Source organism: Toxotes jaculatrix, chromosome 10, assembly GCF_017976425.1.
Source record: "Toxotes jaculatrix isolate fToxJac2 chromosome 10, fToxJac2.pri, whole genome shotgun sequence".
NCBI lineage: Eukaryota > Metazoa > Chordata > Actinopteri > Toxotidae > Toxotes > Toxotes jaculatrix.
The window spans coordinates 16,830,212-16,852,491 of NC_054403.1; the positions used below are offsets into that span (position 1 = coordinate 16,830,212).

Sequence of the window (22,280 nt, forward strand, 5' to 3'; positions counted from 1 at the left end):
GGCCACTGGGAAATGTCCCGATGCTCCTGACGGGCTGTATGCATGTGCATCCCACTTAACCATAGGTCTGTCTGATCGTTTCTGCCTGAAAAACTAATCACTTAATCCCCATGCAAACACCATAATGTTCTGGAAGGAAACACCAAAAATGCAAGCATCCAGTCCAGACCTATTCCAGGATAATCTTTGTCTTATTAGACCACAAATCCAAGGTTTCCATTGCAGCAGCAACTTGTTTCCATTGTGCATGCAGAGCAGACAGACAGACAGAAGTAATGATGTGACATTCCCCCGCCTGAATGAGCACAGCAGGCTAATGATCGTAGAGGCAAAGTTGTTTCCATTCGCCCACCTTTAAAACATGACCACAGGGAGCTGAAGAGGTGGGTTTAGCCTGAAAGGCCTTGAGTTGTTGCTCTACTTCATTTGCATTAACTTGCATCTTGTTTGATAAATGGGTGTGAAAATTGGGTGCATTTCATGCACTGTCAAGCATGGACAAAATTCTAAGTTGATTAGAGATTAACACTGATAATGCTAAAAAAAAAAAATGTACAACAAAGTGACAATATGTTTTGTTTTGTTTTGTTTGCTGGTGGGACTAAAGCTGGCTCAACACATCAGCTCATCTTTTCATAGATGTATAAAGTTGACTTGGTGACTTTGCTGTCAAAATCACATTTTTGAGTCATTAATTTTTTTTGATGCTCCAGTTTAACGCAGGTCTTGACTAAAGCTGGGAACCTTCTTCAGTGTATGAGTGTGTGAACATGCACACATGTATTCTGCACAGAGGTTCAGAAAAAAAGAAAATTATTTCTTTGTTTGGTGTCAGCCCAACTGCAGCACAGCCAGTATCCTGCCTTTCTCTCAACCAATCAGGATTTGTGTGACTCTAGTTTTTTTTTTCTTGCATTTCTAGCGTTCTCCCTCTTCCCTGAATTTCCTGTCCTCCCCTGTCTGTCTTTTCTCTGGTACATGAGATCAGAATGTGGACAGTTTTTTTTGTTAATAGTTACTCTAAAAAATAAAATAACATTAGAAGAAAAAAATAACAAACAGACTGCAGGTTCAGTCGGTATTACTATGGTCATATTAGTATGATCTTGAAATGCTGACAATCTCTTGTTTTACAGCGTGAGCCCGTTAGGTTAAGAGTGTTGCATTATGGGTTGTTTGTAGCCATAATATTGCTAGACTAGCAAGTTTCTCCCTGTGAGTTGGTCTTCAGAGTTAGTCAACCCCAAATATGTCTAGTCAGCCCACTTTAACCTACAGAATGTGCTCCATATTTTCAGAGGAAACCTCCGTCTGCCTACCAGAGCTCTCCTGTTCCAGTAGGACATGAATGAATGAAAGGGTGTGTCCTTGATACAAAAACAGGTGTTTCAAATGCTCTTTAATGATCATTGTGACAGGGTCAAAATGAGCTCAGTTTTAACGCTACAAACTATCTGGGCAAATTTTCTAAATCACTGACAGATTAAGACGGAGACAGGTGTATTTTCAAATTAAGATGTTTCCTACGATGCTTTTCAAGATAAAGACAAATGACAGCGACACCCTGAGGCCACAGGGGGATGGAGGGGCGGGGGGAGGAGGAGTATGGGTGCGCACAGCCCGGGTTTGGTGCACGGGCAGTGGAGCAGAGGTGTAACCGATCCCAGCTGCTGCCGTGAGGAAATGAGAGCTATTCCCGTCCCCCCCACCCCCCCTCCAGTGGGTTGGTCACGTGTCCTTGGGGAGCCTTTAGTTTGGGGACCACGTCGGTAGGGAGAGGGAGCGCGCCGCTGAGCACAGCCGAGTTGGACAGCAACATCCTTAACAAGCGTTAATGATCCGGCGGCGGCGGATCAACCAGATCAGTTTTGTTCCGGGGCGTTGTCATATACACTCCACAGCGGTGTGTGATACACAGATCCGTAAGGCGCTGACACAGTGTATGTGATCCCTCAGTCACTCGTCAAAACTTCTGCGCTTACCAACTGTGATCTTTACTGCGAGCGTCACGTTGTTGCCATCCACTGCTACAAGTCGACACAAGGAGCTGTCAAGGCGGACCGAGGTAGGCTGAGCTTCTTTCCTGTGGTTTTAAAGGGAATGCACAGAGTAAGGCGCACACGCTGGCTAAATAATCACGCTGTTAGTTTGGGCAATGTGCGAGGCAAACGCTGTGCAGTGAAGTGCCCGGGATACTGGGCTGCTGTAATTTAATGATCCATATCAGCTGTTTGACAGTGTAGAAAGCTTTTTTTTTTTCTCCGTGCACAGAAACGTGCAAGATGAAAACAAATAGTGTGACTGATCTGGTGTTTTCAAGAGCACATCGAGGGAGCGAAGGTTCCCTCGATGTGGTGCGTCAACATCACATAATTGACTTGATGTTCATACATTTATCTTTATTTAAAAAGCGCCTGAAAACACGGTAAAAACTGTTAGAGAATGCTGAAAGTACAGTACACTCTCATTGAAATCACTGTTATAATGATTTGCTGAATGAGATTGTGTTACGGCTGTTTAAGCGCACTGGATCTGGATGATTTTAAGGTTTGTTGCATCCATTGCTTCCGTCATAGTATTCTACTATAGGATCCCAGAGACTGACCTCAGGTGACTCTCAGCCACGCCCCTGGTAGGCTACCCACCAGAGCAACAGTCAGATATAAAGTTGATAATGATGTAGGTGTCAAGAATTTTTCTGAAGCATGACCAGAAACTTACTAGAAATAGTCTTTTATTTTTGTCTTTGTCACAGTCGTCAGATCATTGGTGTTATCAAAGTTGTGAATGCATGCTGAATGCAGAAGTCTGAAGAAAGTGGTCTCAGACCTTTGGACCTCACTTTACATAATAAAAAATATTAGAGAAACAGATTATGAATGCTATAGTAGTACGATTGTAGACACAATAGAGTGAGGTAAACTCATTAACAGCAGGAATCCTTCAGTCCCCATTGGGCTGTGGCAGTATGTCAGTATAGTGATTGTGGAGACAGTTCTGCAGGTAACAGTGGAGACACTGTGGCTTTGGCTTCAGAAAAGCAGAGTGTAAAATGTCAGCTCTACATCAATAATGCAGGATACCAAAACAATGAGGAGCAAGAAATTGGGGTCCAGTGTTGGGAAGTGCTGACCCCTGCCTGTTTCTTCCCCTAAATTTATATTTAGAGACTATTAAGTGATATATTATTTATCTGAATTTTCTTAAAGTAATTACTAAAATCCAAATAATTATATTCTAATGCTGCTGGAGCCCGACAACCGAACTCATATGACAATACATGGTGTGCAGTATGATATGATGTGAGAGTCATGCTGAGTAGCAGTGATACCGTGTTTAATCCACTGAGACGGTCATTATACTTTCAAAAGCGGGTGGTACACCCTCTTATAGAAAATGATTTATTTTCCTTCTCTCACTTTCTGTCTTGTTAATGCATGATCACTGTGGTTAATGAGACAGGTCTCAGCTCATGGGGCCCGACCCTCTCAGAGACAGCGCTGCTAGTTGGGTGAATACAGCTGACACCCTCATTCATCATGTATCTACAGGGTGCTGCCTGCTCTCTCAGTCTATCTATGCCTGCCTCTCTCTCTCTCTCTGTCTTTCCCTCACTCTCTCCCTCTCTCTCTTTCTCCCCCCAGTTGTACCCTTAGATGATAATTATTAAGACATTATAATGATGACAAGAGCAGTGCCTTTTTCTTTGGGAAAGACAGGGCGTCAGCTTCTACATGCTGGGATGATTATAGCTGTGACAGAAGGTTGGCATTCTGTGTTGATGCTGCAGCTGCAATGATTTCCAGGAATAGATGTAAACACCTACAGTACAATGGCGTGCTGTACCTGGTTCACTCTTTGCTGCCTTGAAATCAATTTTACGTCTCTGCTCCCTGATTGTGAAACGACCTGCCCTTGCCAACCAAAAACTGGCCAGCTAAATGTTTTTTTATATAAAAGAAGTGAAGTTGGAGCTATTTGCAGAGTGGCCGGTCTGTTAAATGCATTCATAGTTTGTTATTGGGCTCGCCATAGCAAAGCCACCATGCAATATTAAAATGTTAGAGATGTAACTGACCCACATATAGTGAAACGTAACACCCGTACATAATTAGTTCACTCTTCTCTTGGTTCAGATTTGTTAGCTCAGTCATAATATTACTGTATCGCTCACTCTCCTTTTAGCTTTACTCTATTAAACATTGATGAGTAGGAGAGATTCTAAAAGTTGCAGAGATCATTTACTCTGTGATGAAAACAGGAAACATCTCAATTCCAGTTTTGTTGTTCCTGCCTGTCACAACAGTTCATCTTTGAAAGCTATTGGTCACGTTTTTTGTTTGCTCAGGGAGGTTCTATGCACGATTTAATCGCTTTATCCCCATAGATCAGTTAGCCAGAGAGGACACACATCATGAGGATGTTTTTATTCTGGGCTGTCTGTCAGCAGCTGATGCTAGTTTGAGTTTGAATGAGGCATTTCTCTAAGAGTCAGCCTCTTGGCCAGGCTTTTCACAGGGAGCCTCTCAAAACAGCAGGGGGCCTGGCATGTTGTTTTGGTGGAAGTTTTTTAGAGGACAGAACTCCAGCTTCCTGTGAAAAAAAAAAAAAAAACAACAACTTTGTTGTGCAACTTGGATGTGGTGCTCTGCTTGGTTTTCCTTGCATATTTTTAAAACTCATTTAACAGAGTACTTAGGTAGTGCATTGATGCATCAGCAGTTAATGGTAACTTTGAAAAACAGCATAAAGATTGTGTCAGATCATTAGGGAAACGTGATAAAAGTTATTGTTCTAAGCAAAAAAAAAAAAAAAAAAAAAAAGGATTTCACTGTTCTGCCATATCAGTATGCACAGATATGAAAACCCAGTTTGCATCTCCAGGAACACTGTGGTTTCATCTCAGTTGCTGAACGTGTTTTTGCTTTTGAAGAATCCAAATTTGTAACAGTACACAAAGCCTCCTTTGAACTTTTGAAAAGTACCTCCCCATGTCATGTTCTGCTGCGACATCCATTTCTTACATCAGATTGTGTGGGCATGACACCAGAAAAATAGAATGTCCTTGTGTCTCAACTGCTTACAACATCCTTCATTATTTTCGCTTTTAAAATCCTATGAGAAATACAATCATATTTCTGTTGCAGAGTCACAGGTTTCTCCTTAATCTTTAGCCTGATCTTTTGCTGTGTACTGATTCCTCCCTCCCTGTTTTCCTCCAGCATGCTGCATTAAACAGGGAGCAAAACAAAAATACCAAAAGCCAAATTCATTTCTTGAACAAAGGGCAATTTTTACAGCGCTCCTGCTTTGCCACCATGCATTTAAAGCCGGCTGTGTTAATGTATATGCGTGCCAAGTACATTCATGCCAGCTTACATCTGTGGACCCCTGTGTGAGTGTGTGACTGCAGATACGTTTCTCACCGTTTCAGTAGATTGAAATTATGACAGTGTGACAGATTAACCTGAGGGTAGGCAGGATGTGACCGACACTGCACTGAACAGCACCGCATGTATCTCTACCATCACAACGACAGCAACACATAATAGCCTCCAGTCAGCATCACAGTAGTTCGCCTTGCCACTCGTCAGGGGTTTAATATTCAATTATGAGGGTCCTCTGGTTCAAGCTGAGTTGGATGGCTTGTGGAACAGCCCCACTGATTGATGAGTGGGCATTTTAGCTCCTGAAGGAGGAAGAAACAAGGCAGATGGCTTGTGGGGGTGTTTTTACTGACGTGGCAGGACTTTCTGGTAGTTTTGCTTTACTAGTGATGTGCATAGTAACAGGAGCATGACAGAGAATCAGTGTTCAGTCAGATCAAGCTTGAAGAGAAATTATGAACTTGTTTCCCTTGAAACATGGGTTTTAGTTCACCCTTTCTTAAGAGCAAAGGATGTGCAACAACACAGAGGAAATGCAAAAAAGACAAGTATTTCAGTGTGTATCTACAAGAATGAAGCATGAAGGGTGAAAGTTTAAAGGTGCTCTTTCAAAATGCCTGCAGAAAGGTACTGTGACAGTGTCATCCCACTGCCTTTTAGTTTGCTGCTGTTACAGTCTGTCAAACTGTCACATCCGTGAGTGTAGGTCTCACAGTGTTGTGCTGACAAACAGCAAGTAGACAGATAAAGAGGCAGAGAGTGAGACAGGCGGTTCAGCATTTGCTCGGGCACAGTGTGTGTGTGGGGGGGGAGAGCAGCTTCTCCTCTGTCATCTCATGGCAGATAAGATTCTTCAGCAGTCAGGTATTTGGACCTTGCTGGTGGGCTGTTTCTTTGCTGAAAGCTGCACCAAGCTGTCAGTCAGATTAGCGCTATGAGCCATTGGTGGGAGTGCAGTCCTGTCTTCAGGGGCACAGCCGTTAGAAAGATGGGCGTGCACACACACACACACACACACACACACATGCATACACATGCATACACAACCCCCACTGAAGAATGAAGGGACGAGATCAAGCCAGGTCATGGGAGGCTCTTCTCAAATAAATTCCTCCTTCGGGAGACTGCTGCCTCCTCCATGCCCTTCATGCACATGTGCATGCGTTTACCCTCAAACACACACACACACACACACACACATTCAGACATCCTGTCCCCTCCTCCAAAGAGGGACAGCAAAAACTCTTGGTTGGTTAGTCAGTGTTTATGGGTGACTGATTCTAACCGCAGTTGGTGTGTACTGTACTAGTCAGTATGTTATTTCCTCTATAGAAAAATATATGAAATTGTAATGCGAGCTGTCAAAGATTCTGCCATGCTTCATATCTTAAGGAACAATCTCTGACCCCAGCACAGAAATTTACAAAACAAGTGAGACATGGGTCTTCCCATCCCAACTCACCCAGAATTCAGAACTTTTACCCAGGTTGTGAATTATCTTGAAGAAATGAAAAACTTCTATTATATTCACGGGACTTTGCAAAATCCCATAGCTCGAGCTAAATGTGATCATTTTTGTGATTCTTTGTATTTGTATTCTTTGACTCACCACCTGCTTATTTTTCTCTGGATTGGGTTGAAATTTGTCCTGAACATCTAATTTAGACCCGGGAAACCCACTGTTTAAGATATGTTTTCCCAATGAGGATTATTTTTTAACTTTTTTTAACAAGAAAGTTCTAATATTCAATGCAGATTTTTAAAAAATGTTATTTCCCTCCATCATCATTTAACAACCTTTCAAAAATAGCTACTTTTTTGTACTGTGTTGACGTCAAGGTTTTCTGTATGTGTGTGACACCTACTGAGTCTGTTTTTCATTGGGTTTTTCGAGTCACAGCTGGTAATGGTTTGTTGCACACTAGATTATGTCATCTTGTTCCTCGTGTCTGGACAAAACATTAATCTTAGTTCCTTAGCTCGATGACATAAACTCTGAGGTCCTAGGTGAGTTGGTATGGAACGCCCCCCATACTTTGACTACAACTAATAATTATTTTCATAAGTGATTAATAGGCCAGTTATTTTCTCAAGTGCAGTCACAACCAAAGGGGCATCATCAACAGTACAAACACCAAAGATTTTCAATTTACTGTAATGTTAAGACAAGGAAAAGCAGCAAATGTGACAACATCTCAACATCTGATGCTGAATTTTTAAGATTTTTGCTTGGAACATGACTTAGATTAATAAGTTATTCAAATAGATGCTGATTAATTTTTGTTGAATAATTGTGGCAGCTCTGGATCATACTACTAGTTGCAAACTGATTGATAGTCTTTACATATAACAAAGAAGGTCATTTATAGTTTCTGAAGGTTGTTTATACTTCTAGCTTTTGTAAACACAGCAGTAAGAAAGGTCTTTATTTTCAATTATCACCCAATATATTAAGAAAAGAAAAGTCAGAGAAAGAAAGAAATGTCATTGCATAATTTTATAGAAATATTAAAAAGTCCTGTATGTGAAATGCTTGTATGATGTATTTCACTAGGGTACTTTTCTCATTGTCTTGATTATTATTGTCTCTGCCCTCACTGAGCTAGCTGAATGACACAAAATCAAGCCCCATGATGTTATCGCCCACCTCCCCTGGGGTAATTTTATGAGAGGCAGATTGTATGACTGAGGCGACATGTCCTGCATTTAGAACAGGGAGGGTGAAGCTGTGCATAACTGAGTGATCCAGCACAAGGGGCAGCGATGTTGACTAATGTTGTGATTCTCAGCGGGGACCTGCTTGAAATAATCCTAAACTATCCAAATTGTGTTTACCCACGGGAGGAAAACAGCTGCCAGCCAGTCTAACCATAAATTCTCTGTGGCCTTTAGCTGTATATTAAGAAATGAAAAGGTTTCACCCTCGACTGCTTCTGTGCCTGATGATTGCTTTATTTATTTCTACAATAATGCAGCTTATCCCTTCCTGAGAGACACCAGGGGTTTTATGGGCAAATGTGCTTTCATAGCTTTAGATTGATGTTCTATAGAGAGTTTAGACATTATTTTGCGCTAGGTGTTTTTCTTCTGACAGTGCACAGATTTGGAACAAACCTCCAATACATCCAGGTTGGATTAAGCTTAATCCAATTTTTTACAGCCTTGCCTTTTCTTAAACCTGTCTTCAGTGCAAGTTGAATCTGTTTGGGAAATCATCACCTATGTCGGGCATGATGTGTCTGCAGATATGTGAAAGGCTGGCTCTGGTTCTTAATCCATGCTGCTGATCATGGTACATAAAATCTGTTTATTTAAACCTGTCCTTGATCTGAGTAGTCCTCTCATCCTTTTGTTAGGCAATGATATATAAACACCCAGTGATTGCATACTGTATTAATGGCTTTCAGTAGAGGGTTTAGAGGCAATAAGGGTTCTGAGTGGAAGTTGAATCGACGATGACGCCGACCTCTGGTTGTCCTCTGACCGGTAATATAGTTATTATACTTGTTCAATGTATAATCACAGCAGGGGAGGAGGCAGTGCCACAGTGACATCTCCTTTACTTAATTCACCATGATAAATTACTTCTAACCTCTCACTGTCTTCTTGACCTCCGCTGCCAAACTGGAATGTAAGGATTTCCAAATACATGTATGCATGAGCATACTCAACTCTCTTTCCTGCTCCTCTCTCTTTCTCTCTCTCTCTCTCTCTCTCTCTCTCTCTCTCTCTCTCTCTCTCTCTCTCCCTCAAATCTCCTCCTCCTCCTCTCTGCCTTTCCTGCTTATTGTGTATCCCTCTTTCTCATTCAGATTCATTCGACACACATACACACACCCCGCCTACAAACATGATCTAAATCTTTCCTTTGTAGTTTCTAATCATCTCCCTAGCAGGCCCTATCCCTTCTCCGCGCACTACTGCCAGTTTCCGGCCAGATTATCCGTTACGTGTCCTCTGCTGTGTTGACAGGAATGTTAATTATTAGGTTTATAGAGAGGAGAGACTATTTGTCGCAAGCATACGGCGCTAAATTAAAAAGTCACGTACATGTTTTTTTCAGTGACCCCTCACTAATTGCTTAACCTCCTAGTCAGCCAATTCAGCTGCCAGAGCAGCAAACCGCCCAATCATTCTCATTTAACCGAGACTCCTCTGAATCTTCAGAGGCTGGGGTGGCTCTAATCAACATGTCACATGAATTTACATTAATGAATAATGGCCTGTGTTGTATGGTTTCGGAGAATATTGAGCCATAAGTACAGTGATAACCCGGGCTGTTATGTGCCATGTAATTGCAATCTGCCCTCTGAGTTCTCTGTATGATCTGCATTCCACGTAATCAAATGATTATACTTGCATAATTATAGTTGCATAAATGTAGTTGGAGGGAGTCTAATTTGACATTCCATGTTCACCGCTTTGTAATTTCCCTCCTCATTTTGAGACAAAAAGATCCTTGGTTAGTGAATTTGGTTCATCAACATCATAAATCAGTGAGTTATATTCTTACATGGATGATTTGCTGGACCAAAGACAGACAGAAAGACATTTTGTGCCTAATCTCAGTGGAATATTACCTCACATGGACTTTGAATGGGGAGTGATTTGGCGTCACTTGGTGACAAAAATAGAACTTTTACTTTAAAATACAGGGCGAGAGAGTCTCCCTCCCTGAAATGATGTGACACAGTGATTGCCAGGCTAAACCTAAGAGTGCTGAAAGCTTTAATGCTAAGCTGTGGGATCATATGATCAAGTCAGATACAGTAACTCCATAAAACTCAATAGGACTCGAGGGATGTTCCAGTGAGATTATCACTTGTATTTTAGGAATTCTCTGACCTTGGAATAAAGAAGTTGACCTCTTGAGTGAGACTAAGGCAGGTGAAAAAAGTAAATGGAAAAATGTTGTTTCTTTCATGTTACGGAATATAAAACTTTGATCCGGGCTTAAAACTTTAAATCTGTGATTGAATGTTATAAATCAAAGATGACGGTAGTTCATGATAAGAAGCTTTGGAGGATCTAGTGGATTCACTGTCCATTTCATAGGACAGGTCAGGTCAGGTCAGGTCTGATCATACAAGCAGGCTTAAAAAATGATCTCGAATCAGCCCTCCTGCTCTGAGAGGCTGGACAAGCTCCAGCATTCTGGCCCCTCTGCCTCCTCCTCCACCACCGCTGGGTTTTTCACACAGAAAATAAAGGCTCTTACTGTAGCATCATGGCATTTTCAGATCCCATGGTTAAATTCCTCGACCAGTGAGAGAGGAAACCTATCCTCAAAAAACCCCAACAAAAGCAAACTCACAGAACTCGTCCTGGGAAAATGCCAGCAGCCCACTCCCCCCGACCCATTACCACCACCAACCCCCCCGGCATTCTGCAGCTGTGTTGAGGATGTGATCTAAGATTTACAAAAAAAAAAAACACTTTCATTCTAGCAGTATGTTTGTGTGTTTGCTTATCAGAAAAATGCCATACAACACTCTGAATGCAGCTGGGTGTTGTCTTCATATGTGCTGAGATATAAAACTATGGGCATGGTGATTGTGTTTGAATGGGTTGAGATAATGAAGTGAAGCCTTTATGTAAAAATTTTTATCACTGGACTGCTGACTGTGTGACTACATAATCTCACCCTTTAGACATTCACTTCTTAGAAGGCGATTTTCCTTGTGATATTCTTTGATATTCCAGTAGATTTTAAGCATTCCTGTTCATCTCATCTCCTGCGGGCAACAGGATGAAAAAGGTTCCCTCTGCCCCCCCCCCCCGCCCCCCCCGGATCTTAAATATTTTTTACTGTTCAAAAAGACATTTGTGATGGAAAACAGCACGAGCACTCATTCACTTACTCGTCGTAGTGAGTTTGTAGGGACTGTCCTCATAAATTTGTCTTGGTTTGTCTCTGACAGTTTAATTGAATCCCTGAATTACTTTTTCATTGAATGGTTTAGCCAATACAATGTCATAAAATGAAGGAAATTGCCCATCACATTTATTCAGAGCCCAAGATGATGTCTTCAAATTGCTTGTGTTGTCCAATCAATTGTCCAACACTCCAAAATATTCAATGTACAATCTAAAAAATACAAAAAGCAGTAAATTGTAATGTCTGAGTAGCTGGAACTAGCATATGTTTTTGCTTGATAAATGACTTCAGTGATTAATCAAACATCAAATTTGTTTTGGCAGTTGAAAAATCAATCAAGTATTTCAGCTCAGAAAGAACAGAACCTATTACTACTGCTGCTTTGAGAAAAGGACAACTATAAAGCATGGCGGCATTCTTTCCCATATGAACAGCTTTTTTTCTCAATAATGTGTAGAACAAATACTACTAATACTGCACTACTTTTGTATTGATAGCATAATTCTTCTCAATTGTTTTTGATTTTCTGTTCCTTTCATGAGGAAATGAAAATGACTCTTTGTGTTGTATTTTCTCTTCTGGATCACCACAAATAAGAAAACCCAAATGTGCCAAACAATATTCAAGTTCCAAATAGAAATTAAGCAGAAGAGCATCAGCAAGATTGCAAGCAGCTCCTCTCACGTTGTATCAAGCCATCAGTTCTTCTGAACAGGGAGTCTCTTCAGAGTGACAGCCGTTGAAAGAGAAGTGGACAGTGTATCGAGGCTGAGTTTCTCTTGTCTTTCCCTGGGGATCTTGTCTGTGCCTCCAAATGGAGCCTGGCATACAGTATCAGGCCCCTGCTCTGCCTTGTAATTAGATCCTTACTGCTTTGCATGTAAACTGTGGGCCAGAGGCAGTATGATGTCTCTGCCCCTCAAAGACTGATGGTGGTACATTTCTCACAGAATGATGAAGCTTCACTTGTGAGCCTCGTCTTCAAAGACGTGTGCCCAGTCTTTTATCACTGCTCGTGGTGTGGTGTTGTGTATGCAGTTTGCTTACACTTGCTCTGTGGGAGCATTTTAAAGACTTTCTTTGTCCAGTATTTCTAACACTCAAGCTGCTGTCACCATCCCAAGAGCAGAACAGTGTGAAAACATTGGTTGAGAACATGCGATGACTGCCTCAGCATGACATTCTGACATTCTGACCAGTAAATATGATGCTACCAGCAGCAGGTATTTAGCGTAGCTTTGCACAAAGGCTGGAAATAGATGGAAACAGCCCTGCTCTGACTAAAGGTAACAAGAGTGGTATCAGTCCAAGAAAACAAATAACCATGGATCCCTCATTGTTGAATTACTACTTTAAGAGACCATATATAGTGAATCTGATTTTCTCTGGACAAGAGATATTTTTGGATTTTGATCATAAGCCTAATCTAATCAGTGACTAAGGAGGATTTTGTATCAGTAACCACATCTGGCACTGAAATTTGCCTAAATGAAATAATTATGAAAAAATAATCATCTAAAGAGTTAATCATTAAGAGAGCAGGATCTCAAATGGTGAACGAGTGTTAATTCCCTTTGCTAGGCAGCTATCCAGTGGTTTTAGCTAGCTGACCTTAGGAAACAATTTGGGATAATGCTGCTGAAAAAAAAAATTAGCTGAAGAGTACCAGCAGCTGCTCTACCAGATGATGAGTAAGTGTGACCTTGACAGTCCTGAGTATGTGTATTTGTGTGGTTTTATTTTGAAATTCAGCATATCTTTCTTGGGAACAAAGTGGTGAAATGGGTCCCCTTATTTAAAAGGACTTAATGGACTTTGAAGTTTTGATACTTATCAAATTGAATCAACCTGAATGGATCAAAACAGATAGCTTGCAGTTGTTCACAGGCTCCCATGGCATATGAAATTTAGCTGTGACACATTTCCTCACCAGCCTCATTTTGAAGCATGTTTTTGCTTCAGTTTTTTATTTTTTTTTTTTTTTTGCAATGACAGAAAAATCCTCTAGTGTGCTGAGTTACTTTTATTCTTGAATTAGGGTAGCGTTTTTATGTTTACCAATCACTGGCATCCCACAAGAGATGCAGGCCTATTCTCTGTCTCTCACGCTGAACTCCGCTGACAAGGGAGATGCTAATAATTAATGACATTTTTGAAATCTCTTTCAAGATGCTCTACGAAAACTGCGCAAGGGGAAAAGGGAAGAACATAAAATGGCTTGAAGCTTGCGGCAAAAAACAAAAATTCAGCCAGAGAATCAGATGGGAGTTTTTTTAGCTAGAGAATCAAAGTGGAGCATTTTTTTTTTCTCTCACTGATATCCACCAAAAACATTTCTGTGTCCCATTTTGTGATCCAGCTCATGATTGAAGAGACACCAGTATAAAGAGGGGCTTTGTCTCCAAAAAAACATCATGAAGGATGTTATTAAGTGAAAAGGTAGTGATCCAAAATAATTTAAATATCTCACTCAAAGCAAAAACAGACAAATTCACCAAACCTTGTATCTAACCCTAACCCTAACCCTGTCAATTACCTCTCCGTGACCTTTTTCCACATCTTTATGTAGATATTTAAAGCCAAATATTATAATTCATTGTGATCAAAGTTAATTCTGCCGGATAAAGAAGTGAGAGGTTTTATACCGGAAAAGATCAAGATAACTAACCATAGACAGTATGTGCAAGAAGCGTTTAATTTTGCTGAAAACAATCCAGCCATTAAAGTCATTTAAATCCTGAAGGGACTGATGAAGTAGAGTGGAGTAGACACAAGAGAGTGATCCTGCCTGGAGGACAGCAGAGAGGTGAAACAGATGGAGGGAGAAGTAAACGAGCAGGGACGGCACAGATAGGAAGGCAGAGGGTGAGGGGAGGGGAGGGGGACTCAGGAGTAGGGAAAGTTTAATACTCAGTGGGTACCCCCATAAGCCCAGTGTCCTCAGCAGCAATTACACTGAACACACACACAGAGGCATGCAGAGCTGTGGCCTTTGTACTCTTAAGAAGAGGCCTGTTTGATGATGGATTTCGAAGGACATGGTTTGCCAGCCCGAGTATATTGAATTTCACCGGCAACAGCAACAACAGTTCCTATACCCCTGCTATTCAATACTGCAGTGGAACAGAGCAGAAAGTGGCCCACTTCAGCCCTTTCCCTGCTCTATCAGGACTATGCATTTTCTTTTACTGCCATAGGTGACATGTTTATGTTAAGCTTCTGTTTAGGTTGTACTGTAGTTTGTAACAAGCCCTCCTTTTTTAAACCTGTGTGGGCAAGTATGCATGCATTTGTGTGTGTTTGCTCAGAGTGTGCGAGCGCGGCACCAGAGGAAGTGTTGTATTTTGATGCATGACTCTAAAATGTAGGTTGACAGGAATATTCCTGTCATGGTGAGAAAAATATTTAAAGGATTAGGTATATTTGACAGTACCATGTCCAAATGTAATTGGAAATGAATTTTTCATGGACTCTCGTGTAGCTAGAAACCTCTCCTCGGGCTCAAAATGTTTTAATTAATGTGTAACAGTGAGTGATTTGAATTTATTTCTGTACACGTGTGGATAGTTAATTCTCTGTAATGACTACACAGTCACCAGAAGAAAACACATTAACCTGCAAAAGATCACGCAACAACTTACACATACAAAATATAGAAAATGCTTTTGCAATTTAATGCCACCATCTAACCTTAAACTAGGTAATGAAATCGTTTACATTTACAGGTCCTATTGATGTATCTGTCTTTCATGGGACCAATTTATTTTCATTCAATGTTTAATGTGATTATACATTTTTATCTACTTTTGCTAGGATTCCATGTAAAGGCAGACAGCTGTAAAATATTTAAACAATACCCATAACTAATCATAATACATTATCAGTATAATCATCATTACTAGGCACAGATCAATTAATAAGACATAATTACTGATGTAATGAGTCAGTTTATGATTTGATTCATAAGCTATTAGGTTTTGAATGGTTTTACTAATATGTTGTTGTTAATTATTTATGTTAATACGTAGTTAATCTGTTAGGAGAACTGTCCATGCTCTCCCACTTTTAAGTCATTATAGCTGCTCTCTACAGAACCTAGATTCTGGTCTTTCTCCACTCCTTTCATTTGAACCTTGAATTTATTCAATTTGTTCACATTTTAGTGGAATTTTAGCATATAATGTGTACACTTGTTCCATAATTTAAAAGTTGTCAGCCATCATAAAGCCTTAGTACAGTTCTTGTGTAGGAATAGGGAAATATGAAAGAACACCGTATATGAAGACTTTAAAAGGAAATAGGTACTATTAAAATGATTTTATGTCAACTTCTGTAATGACGCATGAAAACGCTTTACTTTAGAAACACAGCAGGAATCTCATGTGTGTTTGTGTGTATTTTTCCTAGAAACACTAGATGGCACTATGGATATATAATCCCTGAAAAATCTTTCTACCTCTCTCACCCTCTCTCTCTCTCTCTCTTTCTCACTCTCACTCTCACTCATACACAAAAAATCACAAACATGATTTTGTTGTTTCATATAAAGAGGACAATTAGAAAGCATTTTTATATGTTGTATATAGGGAGATTACAGTGTAATCTGTAACCATCTGTCTGTGTCCATCTGTCTGTGTTTGTTTGTGTAGTCATATGTGTGCATGTCCATGTTTTTGGTTCCAGTAGCACCTGATTTCTGTATTTGCTTTGGGAAAACAAAAGTCATCATGTAGTAATTTTGTAGTTGTTTTATACACTCTCTGTGAAATGTCGACACTTTTATTAAATGTTTCATTTCAGCAGTGCCAACAAGAGCTGTGGACTTTTTATGAATGCTTTGCATGTTTTACCTGGGTATGATATAAAAAAAGGTAGGGTTGTTTGTGTGCGTGTGCATGTGTGTGTTTGCTCTCGATCCCTATAAGCAGATTGTTACTCAGCTAAAGGCTCTGCTTCATAAACATGCATTTTATATCATGCACTTAATCTGCTCCATGTTTGGGATTAGCCTCCCTGTCGACAGAACTCTCTCCTCTCCTCTCCTCTTACATATAAATCTCACTTTCATCCCTAGTGCTCTCCTCATCGGTTTCCCCTTCTCCTCCTCTATTTTCTCTTTCTTCTTTCACAGTCTCTACTCCTCTCTCCCCTATGGTTCCCAGTTGTAATCAATGCAATCTACCAGGCTTTGCTTAGATGCAGTTGTAACCATTTTGAGCCTGGCCAAAAAAAGGTGCCTGGCCAAATTGTTGAATGCACTGAAGAATCTTTTCTCTCTCAAATCACATCTTGGTCCAGCGTAACTTGCCTGCAGTGTATTTCAGTCACATCTCATACAGTATAGCTTTTACATACTGGTAGTGGTAGAGCAATCAGACAGCAAAGACCAAGCAGGCACACTTTAAAGGAAGCTTCGATCAAGGCCGCAACACAAGGGAAAGCATTGGATCCTTTTGCTAAAGATCCAATAGCTATCCTCTTTCTTATCCACTTGTGATGTATGCAGGGAATGTATGTTTTCATTCTCACAGCACAGAAAACCATGTGGCTTAGTGGACTTGATGAGGTACACGGGTAATGGTGTATAGTCTATCTCAACCACAGTAATTCTGTTTTGGCAGGATCTTATTTGTTTTTGCACCCCAAGAGATCATTACAATACCTATAACTAGGGACGCGCCAGGCTGATAATCAGTATCTGCATCTGTCTTGCCAGAAAAAATGGGATATCAGAAAAAAAAGTACAATTTGATATGAACTGTTTGCAAATACTGAAATGTGGTGTGGCGGGATTTTATGTTAAATAAGTAATAAAGCAGAATTGCTATTTTGGATTGTTGGAATTTAGGAGCATTGGAAGCTCCAACACCACAAACTTGATAAAAGACTTGCAGAAATATCATGCCAAGGACTATGACAAACTTGTTTCAGCAACAAGCGTAATGTTTATGCAGAAGCAGCAAACATTGTTGGAGCCATTGAAGAAGTGAGAGAAATTCCTCCCAAACAAAACTGATAACAGAGAAAACTGTGAAATTTATTAGAGATAACAAACTCTTTTCTGCAGTTGAAAATGTTGTGTTTCAACTGAACATCTCAAGCTTCGCTACATGCTGCCAAACCACCAGGAAACGGCTGGCCCACATCTGTACACTGTAGCTAATGACTGCCTCTAAAAAACACTTGGAAGATGTTGGAATTTATCAGTTAGCATTTGGATCTCAGACACATTACTGGTGACATTACTACATCTGACAGCACGCTGCCTGTGAATTGCAAAAAGTAGCTCCACAGTCTGAAGATGTTTTGAATTTAACAACAGAGTAAGTTTTAGCCAGCAGTGAGGCTGTAGGCAGTGTGGGTCAGCTGATTTGTCAGTGCACCACTTTGATCCACACTCAATTTAACTTTTGGATATATTACCGTGAAAGTTTGTACAGACATCCATTGCAAATTTGTTGGTTCCCCTGACCTTTTCTTTAGCAACATGAAGATGGCATTTTTGTCTTTTAGTGAAATGTCTTGACATCTGTTGAATGGTTTGCCATGTTTGTATTTCCTTCCAGCTGTACAATTTACCAGGGCTATTAGCTGTGTACTATGCACAATACAACTGATTAGAAATGACAACATGTAGTTCTATTGTCTGGAGGAACATGCTCAAGCAGTTAGTTGCTGTAGTGTTTGGATGCAATGAATGCCAAAACTGTTCTCGCCCTCTATCACACACAGCTGGGAACTGCAGCCAAAAAGTTGCCTAATATTATGTCGTGCACACTTTGTGATTGACCTGTTGCTGCTTTGTATAGATATCATCGTGTCATTTCACATCTTGCCAAAGCTGTTGGGTTTCGCCTCTGTGACCTTTTCTCAAACAAAACTAACAGATCAATCGCGGAGGAAGCTCTATTGGCTTTAAACAAGTACACTGTTATCAACTCCAGTGTTTATCCGCACTAATTAGAACACTTCATAGTCAAGAGAGTTGTCTGGCAGCGTGTGTGTGTCTGCATGTTTGTGTAGACTGATGATGCTCGGAAATTCCACAAAAAGGCCACTAAAACTGGCACGACAACAACAGGACAGCTTATCCACTCTCCACAGGAAGAAGAAAATCTAAAATCTAATAGATTGTATTTCAGTCAGTGATGTCCCGCAACAAGAAACTTTATAGTGAAATATTACTAACTTTATTAGTGATAGAGCGAGCTGTTGGTTAAGTGGTTTATAAAATCTCATACAGATGGCTATTAGAAGACTGCCTAAGGCAGCTGCACTCTTCAAGGTGTTGGAGTAAAGTTGCCAGCTCAGCGATATTGTAAAGATGAGAGTATTGGGAAAAGACCTTGGAGGAAAACTATGACATGGCAATTTCTCCCCTTTTAACAAGGAATGAAAATAGCACCTAGTGTAATGCTTCACCAGGAGTGATTTTTAATACAAACATGAAATTCAATTCCCCCAACAGAAAAGCAGCAGATTATATGTGGTTAGCTGAAACTTAAAAGTGAATTTAAAAAAGCAGAGAATGTTCTGCGCTAACAGTGGCTAAACCTTTTCACCACATTCACCCTCTCCAGAGAGCGAAGCGAGTAAATGTAGGTGCAAGAAGTGTGCTGTTAAATGATGTTACACAACATGGTTTTCTGTGATAGAAAGTCCTTCAAACTTTACAGCTGGAAATAATTCAAATGTTTACTCAGCTTTTAGAATCCACATCGTTCCTCTGATGGTTGAAGGCAGTCTGATCAATGCTGGTGATCATGAACAAATCTCTCTAAAATCCAGACACTAGAGAACCAAGATTATAGATCATGTGATTCAGTTCTTCTGTCTTTGAGATAGACAAATGGAATACAAATGGAATTAGACCGGACTAGAAAAATCGAAAAAGGAATGAAATCACACTTCAGGTATTCCTAACTGATATCATTTTGTATATTCATAGTCACAGAAGTTTTTTTTTTTTTTGGGGGGGGGGGGTAATTTTAAGCAAAGTGAATGAGGTTCTAATTTTAATTTACTTTTAACTCACTTAAAGATGTATTTGAGTGCTGTTTCTTTGCAAAGTTCAGCCAGTTAGCACCGGTGGGATTTAGTGTAGTACCCTTGATTAAAGTAGCTTAATCACAGTTTCGTGGCACCCAAGAGGCACTATTTCGGCGACATCCCTCCTAAGATGGTTGTAACTTGAAGAAAGCCAGAACTGTTGTACCTGCAGAAGAGCTCTGCTGTCCCATTGCGTGATGTGGATTGCCTGGACACATCAGTAGTAATGGGGATTAATGGCTTCAGCATTTCAGACATGTTAGTCTGCGACATTGGCATGTTAAGATTAACAGCCCACTTCAAGTCACTGCTGTGGAAAAAGCAGGTCGTCTCCGGAAATGAATGAGGACATGTTCTTATATTCTTTCATCTTTTTTGTAGCCTATACACAACTTAGTCTTTCACTTTAAGCATTTATCTTTAAGAGGGCAGATGGTTCTAGTGATATATTCATTTCTAGGCATACAAGACAGCACTCTCTAAAAAGCAGCAGTATTTGAATCAAATATTAATTTCCTGCTCTGAAAACCCTGTTTTCAATAAACTGTATCTCTATGGCCTGTGTCTTTGCTACTGTCCAGTTGGTTTGCTGTAACTTGGATGGAGGGAAGAGACTTTTTTGTTGGATCTGACACATAGAGGAATGTGAATTTGTGTGAATGTTTAATAGTGGACGATGCATTTCTGTGCATGCATTCAAAGCATGATTGCTGCAAATACGTGTGCGTTGACATGCGTGTGTGTAACTCTTCACTTCAAACTTGTCGTAGTTGTAGCTACAGCTTTTTCAAAAGACCCTTTGATAATGGATGTAAGGTCTCCTGCTTGGGGTGTTTGGCTGCTCTCCTCATTGCTGCTATGAAGGACAGTCCATTTATTCATGTCCGTTCCCAGAGCCCCAGAAACCTGGCTCCCCAACGCTCCCTCAAAGAACATGAACAAAGAGCATATTCTGTCACAAGGGAGTGGAGGGGAAGAGGAAAAAGTGTGTGTGTGTGTGTGTGCGTGCATGTGTGTGAGTGAGAGTACATTAAACTTGCAATGTAGAGAATCTCTGTGCGTGCATCCGTTTGAATGGTCCTTGTGTGAGACTGTCTTTTTGTCCATCTGTATGTGTGTGCGTCCTGTGCATATGTGACATCGTCTGACTCAAGGGGAATACCCACCAGATATTATGCCACTGTTCTCTGTAAAACTTTGTTCTGCACAAAGGGCCCGTTTCATGCCCGGCTCTTTAGAAGCTTATACATCAAAAATGCGCCTGGGTGGGTAATGGGTTACATTGTGACAGATTCGCTTGGGGCTTTTTGTCCTTGGTTTGACTCATGGGAACCAGGTACTGTTGTGACTTGTGAGTGTCATGTTTCTGGTTTCAGTCATATCATGGTGTTAACTCCCACATTATGAACTATGTGTGAAGTCATTGCAGGTCATTTTAGCATCAGTTTTTTGATTGTTGCATGTCCCAAAGGGGAGATTTCTTTACGCCTCAGTACTGACACTTCAGCTGAAACTATAGCCATTCCCCTCACATTCAGTAGATACTCTGACATAATCCCAGGCCACTTTGATGCCTTTTTGAAATCGTACCTTCAAGTTTTCAAGTAGTCCTAAGAACAATAACCTCCCTCTATAAGAGCATCAGTAGTATGAATTTTCCCAAATGTAGTAAGCAATGTTATTTTTAGTGGCTTCCCAATCTCTGTGTATTCCATTCTTTTAAGATTACTGGAACAAAAGTTACCAATGCAAGACTCCAACCTTGACTGAAGTCATTGCAAAAGCCACCATCTTTGATCATATGAAACACTAAGAAATGTCTAACACTCTGACTTTCATCTCTGTAGCTACACCCCGGGCTACACCAAAGGTGGTGTGCACCTCCTCAACAATGACTGATGAAAAAAACTACACATCTGGGCTAACTCGGCTACAAAGTGCATGAACTTTGATCGATCAGCTTAGGCTTACATGCCTTCTCCAAAGATTGTTAATATAAAAACACAAAGCCAAAAAAGGGTCAATAATCAGTGAGTAAGGCTCAGTAAGTAACACAGTTATATTCTGGGATTTTGCAAAGCACTGTCTGCTGTAAACCTCTGGCTCACTGCGGTCGATATCACAAAGTGAATAAAATAATGCAAACATGAGTATTTCAGCTGCAGTATTAATGATTATGCAGCGTAGATTTTTTTTTTTCAGAAGCTATGTAGATCAGGCAAACTTTGATGTCATTGTTCTGCGTCAAAAAAATGTTATGATTACTTTGCGGTGTGTAATATGTCTGATCATTTACAATACGGTGTTGCTTTTGTTCTAAGATAATCAACATGTGAAATCCTACACTGAGCTTTAAATCAGTTTTTATGCTGCAGACATCTTCAGTAGAACCTATTAAACACCTTGACGCAGAAGCAAAAATCCAAATTTAATCCCTGCAGAATCAGCCTCAGTAATACCACATCACCCTAAAAGTTGGTCTCCATCTATTATTAATAGAACAACTCTGGGTTTTACCTCTTGAGGACGCCAAAGAAGAGAGGCTAAGCGCTGCTTGTGGCCTCTTGAGAGACTTGTTCATGTTCAGAAATCTAGACTTGAACTTCAGAATTGCAGTGAAAACATGAAATCTGTTTAAAAGCAGGGGATTGTATCCTTAAATTTCTGTCTAACCTCGTACTACCCTGCCGGGATCTCAAATCTCCTGGGCCAATTTCAAATGCACATTTGTTAACACGTTTGAAGAAATGGAGCACTAGTTAAAAATAGTATGTCCCCACAATTTATGCCCGTTTTGAAGGCAACGTTACACTAACACTTTCCCATTTCTCAGTCCATTTAATTTTTAAAAATATAATTTTAGTATGCGCTTTGCTTTTTGGCACACCAGAATCCTCTCTGTCTGCGCCATGGCCGGATTTTAAATTTAAGCTTGTACTAGGTTCATGTAAGAAATCCTGAAACTA

At 40.4% G+C, this 22,280-nt stretch overlaps 1 protein-coding gene across 3 annotated transcripts in view; it reads left to right on the top strand.

Annotated features, from left to right (window-relative positions):
• The first annotated feature begins 1,698 nt into the window (after positions 1 to 1,698).
• The window catches only part of mid2 (midline 2), a 135,126-nt gene continuing 114,544 nt past the window's right edge, over positions 1,699 to 22,280 (top strand). For 2 of the 3 annotated variants that reach the window (XM_041047940.1, XM_041047942.1), the window contains exon 1: positions 1,699 to 2,065. The gene's annotated coding sequence lies outside the window, so the exon portion shown is untranslated. The remainder of the gene's footprint in view (positions 2,066 to 22,280) is intronic. The other variant, XM_041047945.1, reaches the window with a different exon arrangement.